Source organism: Salvelinus sp. IW2-2015, linkage group LG36 (assembly GCF_002910315.2).
Source record: "Salvelinus sp. IW2-2015 linkage group LG36, ASM291031v2, whole genome shotgun sequence".
NCBI lineage: Eukaryota > Metazoa > Chordata > Actinopteri > Salmoniformes > Salmonidae > Salvelinus > Salvelinus sp. IW2-2015.
In genome coordinates this window covers 35,712,430-35,725,732 of record NC_036875.1, presented here as the reverse complement: position 1 = coordinate 35,725,732, position 13,303 = coordinate 35,712,430, and the positions used below count along the sequence as shown (strand labels likewise).

Below are 13,303 nucleotides of genomic sequence, written 5' to 3'. Positions count from 1 at the left end.
TCTATGTAGTATTCTGATATTCTATGTAGCATCTATGTAGTATCCTGATATTCTATGTAGCACCTATGTAGCATCTATGTATTATTTTGATATTCTATGTAGCACCCCATCCATGTCATTAACAGTACAGTCACTCCTCTAGTGATAGAACGATAATAGGGATATGTAAAGTTTATTTAATCAGTGTGTGCACAAACCTTTGGTCTGGTAATACTTGCAATTTCAAAATGCCAGCGATAGGTTTTCACCTTTTTAACTCTTGCCCTCTTTTTACTTCCTATTTGCACATTATTATCAAACTCTTGGAGGGTGACCAAAATGATTCAGAGTTTAACAGCACCAGCTGTCACCAGTCCCACATCAAACCTACAATATTGAGCCAATATCACGGGAGTTCACTCAGCAGCAGCAGCCGCAGCAGCAGCCATCTCTGCAGACAGTTTAAACCACGGCAACATCCATATTTTAGTCATAAATGTCAAGTTCAGGGAAGGTCGGCTCCTTCTCTCGGTTCAGATGGTTGAACGTTTTGGGGTGGATCTGATTGGCTTAAGGCGGGCTATTAACTACAGCAGCAGCATCTTGATTGGAGACTGGGGCTGTCTCCCAAATGGCATTCTATTGCATATTTAGTACACTACTTTCAACCAAAACCCTATGGGTCCTGGTCAAAAGTAGTGCACTATATATGGAATAGGGTGCCATATGGGACACATCCTTGGAGAGTGGAGCAGAGGGCAGAGACTCGTGCAGTTGTTCTCCGTAAAGGATAAGCTATTCCTGAGATGACCCAGCAAACACAGCACAGAATGATTTGAATGAATTCCCACCTGTTTTAATGAGATTAAACAGGGAGGATCTGGGGCTGCTGTTCTGAATGCCTCATATAGTATGTGACTGCAACAGCAGCTGCAATTCATTGCCTCATGATGGGACTCTTCCATTAGAAACATATACTGAACTGTAGTACCCAACTATTGTCATCAGTCCACTAAAGCATACTATGCTGCTATACACTACTCGAGAACCACATATGCTAGTATACACCACTACGGTGGTCATCAGTCTAGTCTCTTTTCTCCATGAACCAGGGATGCTGGGTWGACACGGTGGATGTTGCCTGCCTGCTGCCTGTCTGCCACAATGGCTGGGGTTTTGTTTTTCCTCTGTGGTGGTAATGTTAGTCTGGATGTGTCAAGCGGAGGCTTGTGGAGGGTGACACTGACATCCCAGCTGTCAGAGCAGGGGCCTTCCCCTGTCATGGACAGAAGAGTCCCCTGTCCCCCTCCACCTTGCCACAGGGAGGGACAGTCTGTCTAGCTACATCAACATGAATTTTACTCTCCCTGTCTTCCTCGACACTTCTCTTCTTCTCTCTCTACCCATCTCTCCTCTCCCTCGACCAGTCTCTCCTTCTCTCCTTCTCTCCCTCAACCCGTCTCTCCTCTCCTTCTACCCATCTCTCCCTCTACCCATCTCTCCTTCTCTCACTCTACCCGTCTCTCCTTCTCTCCCTCGACATCTCCATTCCCTCCATCCTCCTCGACCCCTCATCTCCCTTCGCTCTCTCCTTCTTCTCCCTCGACCCGTCTCTCCTTCTCTCCCTCGACCCGTCTCTCCTTCTCTCCCTCGAACCCGCGTCTTCCTCTCTCTCTGACCGTCCTTCCCGTCTCTCTTCTCTCCTCGACCCGTCTCCCTTCTCTCTCATCTACCCCGTCTCTCCTTCTCTCCCTCAATCAAGTCTCTGCCTCTTCCCTCTACCCTCCCTCACTCTCCTCCCTCGACCAGTCTCTCCTACTCTTCACTCTACTCATCTCTCCTCTCTCCACTCTACCCACTCTTCTCCTTCTCCCTCGACCCGTCTCTTCATTCTCTCTCTACCAATTCTCTAGCCTTCTCTCTCGGCCCGTCTCTCTTCTCTCCCTCGACCCATCTCCTTCTCTCCTTCTCTCTCTTCCACTCTCTCTTCTCACCCGTCTCTCCTTCTCTCTGACATCTCCTCTCCTACCCGTCTCTCCTTCTTCCCTCGAACAGTCTCTCCTCTCTCTCCCTTAACCCATCTCTCCTTCTCTCCCTCGGACCCATCTCTCCTTCTCTCCCTCGAACCAGTCTCTCCTTCTCTCCCTCGACCCGTCTCTCCTCTACCTCCCCTTACCTGTCTCTCCTCTCTCCGTCTCCCTCTCTCTCCTCTCTTCCAACCGACAGTCTCTTCCTTCTCTCCCTCGACCCAGTCTCGTCCCTTCTCTCCCTCAGGACCGTCTCTCCTTCTCTCCCTCAACCCGTTTCTCTCTCTCCTTCGACCGCGTCTCTTCCTTCCTCCCTCGACCCGTCTCTCCTTTCTCTCCCTCGACCCGTCCTCCTTTCTCTCCCTCGACCCGTCTCTCCTGTCTCTCCCTCGACCCGTCTCTCCTATCTCTCCCTCGACCGTCTCTCCTTCTCTCTCTCACTGCCTCTCTCCTTCTCCTTTCCTCTCTCAACCCGTCTCTCTTCTCTCCCTCGGAGTCCTCTTCCTCAAGCTCTCTCCTTACCATCTCTCCTTCTCTCTTCTCAACCCGTCTCTCCTCTCCCTCTACCCTCTCTCCTTCTCTCCCTCAACCCGTCTCTCCTTCTCTCCGTCGACCAGTCTCTTCCTTCTCTCTCTCAACCCGTCTCTCCTCTCCTTCTACCCATCTACTCGCTTCTCTCTCTACAACCCGTCTCGTGTCCTCTCCCTCTGACCCATCTCTCCTTCTTCTCCCTCTACCCGTTCTCCTTCTCTCCCTCGACCAGTCTCTCCTTCTCTCTCTCAACCCGTCTTCTACCTCTCCTTCTACCCATCTGCTCCTTCTCTCCCTCAAGTCCTCTCCCTGCCCTTCCCTCCTCCTCTCTCTCCCTCGACCAGTCCTCCTTCTCTCTCTCAACCCGTCTCTCCTCCCCTCGACCCATCTCCCCTTCTCTGCCCTCTACCCGTCTCCCCTGTCTCTCCCTCGACCAGTCTCTCCTTCTCTTCCCTCGACCCGCTCTCCTTCTCTCCCTCGACCCATCTCTCCTTCTCTCCCTCGACCCATCTCTCCTTCTCTCCCTCGACCCGTCTCTCCTCTGCTCTCTCTACCCGTCCTCCTTCTCTCCCTTCGACCAGTCTCTCTTTCTCTCCCTCGACCAGTTCTCTCCTTTCTCCCTCGACCCAGTCTCTTCCTTCCTCCCTCGGACCCGTCTCTCCTTTCTCTCCTCGACCCGTCTCTCCTTCTCTCCCTACTACCGTCTCTCGCTTTACTCTCCCTCGACCCTCTCTCCTTCTCTTCCCTCGACCAGTCTCTCCTCTTCCCTCTGCCGGTCTCTCCTTCTCTTCCCTCGACCAGTCTCTCCTTCTCTCCCTCTACCCGTCTCTCCTTCTCTCCTCTGCCGTTCTCCGTTCTGCCCTCGACCCGTTTCGTCATCTCTCTCTCAACCCGTCTCTCCTTCTCTCCCTCTACCCGTCTCCTCTCTCCCTCTCGTCTCTCCTTCCCCCGACCCGTCTCCTCCTTCTTCCCATCGACCAGTCTCTCCTCTCCCTCGACCGTCTCTCCTTCTCTCCCTGACCAGTCTCCCTTTCTCTCTCCCCTTACCCTTTCCCTCTCTCTCTCTTTCTCTCCTCTACCCGCTCTCCTTCTCATCCCTCGACCCGTCTCTATCATCTCTCCCTCTACGTCTCGTCCTCTCTCCTCGAAGCCCGTCTCTTCATCTCTCTCTAACCCGTCTTCTCCTTCTCTCCCTCTAACCCGTCTCTCCTTCTCTCCCTCACCCGTCTCTTCCTTCTCTCCCTCTACCGTCTCTCCTTCTCTCCCTCGACCCGTCTCTTCATCCTCTCTCAACCCGTCTCTCCTTCTCATCTTCTTCTCTGTCATTGGGCTGGAAATGTTAGGGATTCAATGTGGGGACTTCTCATCGGGGGAGTTATCAGTAAACGATGTGTTTTCCCAAATTCATTGTGAATGGCTGCACTATACAGTGCTCAGGAGACGTACAGCTGAGAGAGGATCTCATATGGACCTGCCCTCAGCAGAACAATCCCAGTTCAGCCACAAGGACATACTGTAACACACCAAACAAAGTTAGAGCTTGGACATACTGTCACAAACATCCAAAGACAATACAGATAAACACACTGGGTAAGGTTTTTAAAAAACAACACTGGTAAGGTTATAAACATCACTGGGTAGGAATAAAACCCACTGGTAAGGTTATATACAACACACTGGTAGGGTAACACGTCTGGTTTATATAAACACACTGGTAGGGATAAGCATGGAGGTAATAAACACACTGGGTAGGGGAATACAATGGTAGAACTGAACACACTGGGTAGGGGAATCTACAAACACCACTGGATAGGGATAATAACACACTGCGGTGGGGAATAAAACACACTAGGGTGATACGCACTCAGGATGGATAAACCACTGGAAGTGGACTCTTGGTAGGGAATAAACACACTGGGTCAGGGAGAATAAACACACAAGCGGTAGGGGAAATAACACACTAGGGTATGGGGAATAAACACATCTGGCAGTAACCATGGTCAGGGAATAAACACACTGGGCTAGGGGAATACAACACCTGCGGTCAGGAATAAACACACTGGGTAGAGTAATAAACACACTCGTAGGGATAAACAAGGTAGTATAAAACACACGCATAAAAACGGGTAGGGGAATAAACACACTGGTCAGGGAATAACACACGACTAGGTAAACTGATAAGGAATAACACTAGGTGCGAATAAACACACTCTAGATACACGCGGTAAGGATAACATGCTAGGGAATAAACACACTGGGTAGGGGAATAACACACGGGTAAGATTATAAACACACTGGGTTAGGGGAATAAAACACCTGGGTAAGCGTTATACCGTTTATACCCGTGCTAGCTTAGTGCGGCTAACCTGCTCCATCCTACGGCTTGCCCCTGGACACTATGTCACTTGGCTACATAGCCTGATGCCTGCCGCGACTGTCCATTAATTCACGGTATTTCTGTTATTTGTGTTTTATCTGTCGGCTCTGTGTTTTAACTCAGGCTCTGGGTGTTAGTCAAATCCGACCCTCTCTGCCTAGTCGTCGCCATTTTAACCGTGCTGTTGCGTGTTAGCTGACTAGCTGTGTTATCGTCACCTGTTGTTTTAGCTAGCTCTCCCAATCAGAGTACCTGCAATCACCTTTATGCCTTACTGTATGTCTCTCTCAATATTCAATAGCCTTGATATACTGTTGTTTCAGGCTAGTTATCTTGTTTTGGTTTGCAATGGACCCCGTCAGGGTTCCACTCTCCGCTACTCTGTACCTCCTTTGTCCCACCTCCCACACGATGCGGTGACCTCACCCATTGAGACCAGCATGTCGCAGAGATACAACCTCTCTTATCATCACCCAGTGGCCTGGGCTTCCTCCGCTGTACCGTGCCCCACATACCCCTGTCTGCACATTATGCCAGAATCTATTTCTACCACGGCCATAAATCTGCTCCTTTTATTCTTGTCCCAACGACTCTAGGCGACCAGTTTTGATAGCCTTTTAGCCCGCACCTCATCCTACTACCTTCCTCTGTTCCCTCGGGTGATGTGGAGGCAAACCCAGGCCCTGCATTCCCCAGGCCCCTCAGTTTTGTTGACTTCTGTGATCGAAAAAACCTTGCCTCATGCAATGCAACGTTCAGAAGCCTCCTCCCTAAGTTTGGTCTTACTCACCGCTTTAGCACACTCTGGCCAACCCTGATGTCTTGCCAGTGTCTGAATCCTGCTTAGGAAGGCCACCAAAAATTCTGAGATTTCTTCATACCCAAACTATAACACTTTCCGTCAATGATAGAACTGCAAAGGGAGGAGTTGCCAATCTTACTTGCAGAGATAGCCTGCAAATTCTGTCATACTTTCCAGGTCTATGCCCAAACATTTCGAACTTCTAATTTAAAAAAATGTAATCTCTCCAGAAATAAGTCTCTCACTGTTGCCGCCTGCTACCGACCCCCCTCAGGTCCCAGCTGTGCCCTGGCACACCATCTGTGGAATTGATCGCTCCCCATCTAGCTTCAGAGCGTTGTTCCGTTAGGTGACCTAAACTGGGATATGCTTAACACCCCGGCAGTCCTACAACTAAGCTAGATGCCCTCAATCTCACACAAATCATCAAGGAACCCACCAGGTACAACCCTAAATCCGTAAACATGGGCACCCTAATAGACATTATCCTGACCAAACTTGCCCTCCAAATACACCTCTGCTGTCTTCAATCAAGATTCAGCGATCACTGCCTCATTGCCTGTATCCGCTACGGTCCGCGGGTCAAACGACCACCCCTCATCACTGTCAAACGCTCCCTAAAACACTTCTGCGCGACAGCCTCTTTCTAATCGATCTGGCCCGGGTACCCTGGAAGGATATTGACCTCATCCCGTCAGTTGAGGATGCCTGGTCATTCTTTAAAGTTACTTCCTCACCATATTAAGACAAGCATGCTCCGTTCAAAAAATGCAGAAACTAAGAACAGATATAGCCCTTGGTTCACTCCAGACCTGACTGCCTCGACCAGCACAAAAACATCCTGTGGCGAACTGCTAATAGCATCGAAGAGCCCCCGCGATATGCAACTGTTCAGGGAAGTCAGGAACCAATAACACGCAGTCAGTCCAGGAAAGCCAGGCCAGCTTTTTCAAGCCAGAAATTTGCATCCTGTAGCTTCTAACTCCAAAAAGTTCTGGATACTGTAAAGTCCATGGAGAACAAAGAGCACCTCCTCCCAGCTGCCCACTGCACTGAGGCTAGTAACACGGTCACCACCGATAAATCCGTGATAATCGAAAAACTTCAACAAGCATTTCTCAATGGCTGGCCATGCCTTCCTCCTGGCGACTCCAACCTTGGCCAACAGCCCCGCCCCCCCCGCTGCTACTCGCCCAAGCCTCCCCAGCTTCTCCTTTACCCAAATCCAGATAGCAGATGTTCTGAAAGAGCTGGAAAACCTGGACCCATACAAATCAGCTGCGGCTTGACAATCCTGGACCCCCTATTTTTCTGAAAACTGTCCGCCGCATTGTCGCACCCCCTATTACCAGCCTGTTAACCTCTCCTTCGTATCATCTGAGATCCCCAAGCTGGATGTTTGGAAGAAGTACTGATGACCGCGGTCATCCCCCTCTTCCAAAGAGGGTAGACACGCCTGGACCCAAAACTGTTGACAAGACCTATATCCTATCCGTGCCCGTGTCCCTATATCTAAGGTTTTGGAGGACATTTCAAAGAACAGAGCAGCACAGGATACTACCTCCGAATTTACAGCCACACATACATTACATTGCAAGTCGACCACAGTGGACGGTTCGATACACTACGAATTCGAAGTCACAACGACCTTCCGTATGCTCCGTTTCGGAACCGGTCACGGAGTGCACTCCACGAAACTAGCTTAAAATCACTTTACGACCATCATAAAAGACATGTAACTGGTGCAGCCGTCTCATCGACCTGCGCCCAAGGCTTTCGAACTCTGTCAATCACCATGATTTCTTATCGGCAGGACTCACGTTAGCCTCGGGTTTTTCTAATGACTGCCTTGCCTGGTTCGACCAACTACTTTAGCAGAACGAGTAGGGTAAAATCACAATCGATTTCCTCGCATCTACGGTGTCCATATACCATCTTGCCTTGAGGCATGTTTGTTGACCGCGTCCTCTTGGCGAGTCTCTATGGAGGGTACCAACAGGAGTTTCAATTCTCGGGCCGACTCTTCCTACTATGTAATACTCAATGATGTGCTTTGCTGGTGCGATTACGCCTGAGGTCCACCTAACTACGCAGGCGACACCATTCGAGTATACTTCCTGAGCACTTGCCTTGAGGACACTGTGCATATCGTTAACCTCCAACACCGCAGCTTCAATGCCCATACATATCACTCCTTCCGTGGCCTCCAACTGCCTTCTTAAACGCTACGTATAAAAACCAAATGCATGGCTTTGTTCAAACCGTTCGCTGCCTGCAACCCCTAACGCAGCAGCCCGACTAGCATCACACACCCTGGACGGATTGACCCCGCCCTAGAATACGTGGACGATCACTTATAAGTAAACATTCAAGTATGCCTGCGTGTCTGGCGCAGTAGACTGCAAACTCTCTCTTCCAAGATCCCTAACACTATCAAACATCTCACAATTCCAAAATCAAATCAGGAAGTCGGCTTCTATTATCGCCAACAAAAAGCCTCCTTCACATCACGCCAGCCAATACCACTTAGTAAAAACTGACATGCTATCGATGCCCTGACCGACTTCCTCGGACTTCGTGTGCAAGACCTACGGTCATTCTACCAAAATTAAAGCCTCTCCAACTACTCTACTCACAAATACTGGAATTCGAAGTTTATCATCAGTGTCAATTGTCATCTTTGTTACTAAAGCACCTTATACTACCACACCACTGCGACCTGTATGCCCATACGTCTGGCTGGACCCTCGGCTACATGTTCGTCGTCTCAGATCCCACTGGCTCTCAGTCATCTACAAGGCTATGCTAGGAACTGAAAGTGCCGCCTTTATCTCAGCTTCATTGGTTCACGATGGCTACACCCACCCGCAGCACGCGCTCCACAGGTGTATGCTCACTGATCATCCCTAAAGCCAAAACCTCATTTGGACGCCTTTCCTTCCAGTTCTCTGCTGCCTGCGACTGGAACGAATTGCAAAAATCTCTGAAGTTGGAGACTTTTATCTCCCTCAACAACTTTAAACATCTGCTATCCGAGCAGCTAACCGATCGCTGCAGCTGTACATAGTCCATCTGTATATAGCCCACCCAATTTACCTACTTCACCCCCATACTGCTTTTATTTACTAAACACAGGTTGTTTCCTCAGGGCAGCAAGGACCGCCTGGAGTGTGTTCTGATGTACCCAGGGAGACATTTGCTTCTCAGTTTCAATCCTCTACAGTCTACATTGAGTCAGTTTGTTTATAGTATGGTGAGCTCACATCCTCTATCCTTCCTGTCTTTCTGTGCAGTAATGCAGACATAATTAAACTTTATTCCGTTTATCTGTGTGTGTGTGTCCAACCCCCTACATCAGTGATTCATTGTTTCCACTGCTACAGTAACTGTGAGGAATATTTGCTTTGATAGACAGAGTTGACCTTGACGGCGATGGCATGTTATTGTTGTTTTATGTTAGCGTTACCAACACCACTAGAACAAACAGCAGAGCAGGGTAAAAGTCACAGCCTCTTTGGTGATGATATATAATTTGTTGTAAGAAATGTATTTTATTTACAATTGTGTTATAACAATTTGACATGCATTTACTGACCTCATTTGATGATGTAGTAAAAAAGGAATGTCCATACAGTAATGTAATAATCTGCAGAATTCATGAGATATGTAACAACATTGTCACGGATCTTTTAACATAGGTCAGGCACTCATCTCTGTGCTCTGCTCAGAGGGGTCATAACATCTACAATAGGGATTTAAGCCACAAAAACCTGAACAGATTTCAGATAGGCGACTGGATACTGATAGTTGTTCATTCCTCCAGTTATTCAGACCAGCCAGGGATAGTTTAGGATGAATGTTTAAGTGGTTAGCACCGTGCCTGGGCTCTCTGTGTGCGCTGTTTCGAGGTGAGGTGGTTATGCTTGGGTTGGGCTCCAGTCCCACTTGATCTCTCAGCCGTGAAAGGACTCATTAAAGTATGCATGGCCCCCGGGCCGGCGCCTCTGCCTCAGCAGCCCTGCATGAGGTCACCCACCCACCCACTGCTCAGCTCCTCCATAAAGGCGTCAGCTTGCTTCAGTTCAGCTGGCGCCTAGCCCAACTTCGCCAGCCGAACCGAATGAGTTGTATTCGCAAACTTACTTAAAAGTCCTTCGCTTGAAAAATTAGAAAACAGAGGAAATTGTACTGTTTGTCCATTTTGAGACACTGTAGCCAGTTTAAACTTCCTAAAAATAGTCAGAATTAATCCAAAATAACTCAATAAATCTGTAATTCATTTTGACGTTTTTGCTAAAGGGTAGGCCGAAGTTATGTCCTAAGTTATGAAAACTTAGGACACTAAGGAGGCTTTTCTACTGACTCTGAAAAACACCAAAAGAAAGATTTCAAGGGTCCCTGCTCATCTGCGTGAATGTGCCTAGTTGCGCAATTTTACATCTAACTAAGATGTTTGGTGCAGTATTTTTCAATAAAAAAATTGGCATGAAAACGGGTCGTCTCTCGTTAAATGACAACAAAATCTTTATTGAAGAATCRCTACTGTTGACCAATCACCGACGAAGGGGGTAGACTTCTACTCTGAACTTCGGCTTGCCTCCAGAAAAAATGTTGTGTGACCCAACAGCCATCATAATATATGCACTTTAGCACTGTTTTCAGGACAGTCAACATGTCACTGCAGACAGAGAACTGACTGCCAAGCAAGTTTAGTTAGCACTGATGGTGACTCAAGGAAGTCTGTCTAGCCCACATTAGCAAACCTGCACCAATGTGACTTGACAATAGAGCCCCAGACTCTTAGAACCTCACTGTTGTTGACAGTACAGAGAGCAGGAACTGTTGTTGTCAGTACAGAGAGCAGGAACTGTTGTTGTCAGTACAGAGAGCAGGAACTGTTGTTGTCAGTACAGAGAGCAGGAACTGTTGTTGTCAGAGTACAGAGAGCAGGAACTGTTGTTGTCAGTACAGAGAGCAGGAACTGTTGTTGTCAGTACAGAGAGCAGGAACTGTTGTTGTCAGAGAGATGGGCACCTTTTCTAGGTTATTTTCTATGTTCTATGACTTTTTCTGTTTCTCAGTCCCAACAATACAGACTGTGAAACCCGTTCACTATCACAGAAACACACATCTAGCAGAGGGCTGCACACCACTCCATTAGCATCATTATAGAGAGAACCCACTGGCCACAGTGTAGACTACATCACACACCCTGCAGTCTTCTAGCTAGCCTAGTGTTGCAGTGCTCTAAAGGTTCCTTCGTGTGTGAACTACATGGAGCCACGTCAGCTGCCCCGGGCCTGAGCTCTGTAGATTCTGCTACCAGACCTCTCATCTTCTCCCGGCAGAGTGCATCTCTCTCTCTCTGGGATTTCAGTGTGTCTCTGGGTTCCCCACATTAGTTCTGCAACTGGGGCAAACCATCTCTCTCCTCTCCCTCGCTCCTCTCCCTCGCTCCTCTCCCTCGCTCCTCTTCCTCCCTATTTCTCCCTCTTTTCTCTCCCCCTCTTCTTCCTCTCTCATCTCCCCCTACCCCTCTCCTCTCTCCATCTCTCTCTTTCTCTCAGCACGCTATAATGTCCAATGGGCTAACAAACTCCCTCAGCTGTTGAATCACACAGAACCCCCCCAGGACCATAACACCAGGGTGGATGACATGATGTAGAGAGGTGAGGAGAGAAAAGTGTTTAGTGCCCTACATTCACAGGATCCGTACATAGCAACAGTTGTGTATTTATCTTCTTTTCACCAGCCTCCTTTGATATGAAGGTTTGGTCTTCGGGTTCTGAGTATATGTGTTCTATGGTCATCTGAGATGTGCGAGGTGACCTGCTTAGCGATTAACAAAAATGTACCCCCCCCCCTCCATTTATAAAAATGTTTTGGTGAGCTCAGCGCGTCATTTCTGTAGCGAGAAATCAAAACAAGCACGAGAGAAATCAGATCGAGAATTGTGGGTCACTATGGGAAGTTGTAGTTTTCAACAGAAAAATATTCAACCTAGTTCAGCGCAGAAAATGTGGTAATTAACTACAATGCCCATAACCCATTGCACCTGTACTGCCTGCCCTGATGGCCCCTTGACAGACAAATAAGAGAGGAATGTACACAACACAACAACGAGAGAGAGGGATAGAGACAGTTTGTGAGGTAGCTCTACCCGATTGGTAGTTGTAGTACTTGGTAATTAGCAGTCATTTTAAGGTCATAATTTAATGTTTTTTTAAAGTGTTTTATCTAAATTGAAAATAGTGATTATTATTTATTACAAACTGAACTGAAACCGAACCAACATCAGAAAGCACTAACCATTCAGCACTACAAGCTAACTAACTAACTAACTAACTAACTAACTAACTAACTAACTAACTAACTAACTAACTAACTAACTAACTAACTAACTAACTAACTAACTAACCTACTTATTTTTCCTTCCTTTCCCTTTCATTCTCCATTCAGCTCTCCAGGTTCATGTTCTATATAGTTTATAATCTACTGTCTGTATCTCTATATATCAGACTGTTGAGAGCTGTGGCAGTCTGTCATGCCTGTTGGGGAATCATTCACGATGCAGACATGCCTGTCTGAGTTCACTGGCCAATAAGCTGCTACATCATATCTGATCCAAATCTTCAGAGTTCAGTTGTGTGGAAATAATTGAGGTTCTTGAACCACTATGATTGGATTGCTAATTACACTGTAACCAGAGGAATTGCATTGTGTTTGTACACAGCTCTCCAGATGGAGGCTGGCCGGGGAGTTTTATTCCCCCATGTCAGCATCCCAAATGGCACCCTATGGGCTCTGGTCAAAAGTAGTGCGCTGAATAGGGTGCCATTTGGCACACATCCTTATTCTCTGTCTCTTAATCCAAGAAGCTATACCTCTGTTCTCCCGATCAATAGCCAGAATGTTCACCTTGGGCCCTAATGTTCCCACTGGATTTCCATTCAGGGAGAAGGTAAAGCTGGATGCAATTGCCAGGGATATCAGAGGCTTGTCTTGTCTGTCTTCTCATCTCCCTGCCTGCCTTCAGATAAAATCACTATTCTGCTGAGAATCAAATTTGATGTGCAGCCCAAATGCCACCATATTCCGTGTATAGTGCAGTATGTTGGGCCCTGGTTAAAAGTATGCACTATAAAGGGGATATGGTGCTATTTGGGACGCAGGCTTGCTCAAGATCAGTTTCTCTGTCTGGTTCTGAAGGCTCAGCTTCGATCCCCCCTGCTGTTGGTTGATGAGTTTTGTTTTTTTGCGTTCTCTGTTCTGTGTGTGTAAGTCGACCATCTGGTTCTCCACAGCTAGGAGTGTGTGTGTGTGTGTGTGTGTGTGTGTGTGTGTGTGTGTGTGTGGTCCGTAGGGCAGCAGAACTGAGATTCTGTAGAGCAGCAGCTGAGATCTGTAGAGCAGCAGACTGAGATTCGTAGGGCAGCAGATGAGATTCCGTAGGCAGCAGAACTGAGATTCCGTAGGGCAGCAGAACTGAGATTCCGTAGGGCAGCAGACCTGAGATTCCGTAGGGCAGCAGAACTGAGATTCCGTAGGGCAGAAACTGAGATCCGTAGGCAGCAGAACTGAGATTCT

At 48.0% G+C, this 13,303-nt stretch overlaps 1 protein-coding gene across 1 annotated transcript in view; it reads left to right on the top strand.

Annotated features, from left to right (window-relative positions):
* The window catches only part of LOC111959280 (receptor activity-modifying protein 1-like), an 85,507-nt gene that overhangs the window by 53,481 nt on the left and 18,723 nt on the right, over nucleotides 1-13,303 (top strand). The window lies entirely within an intron of this gene.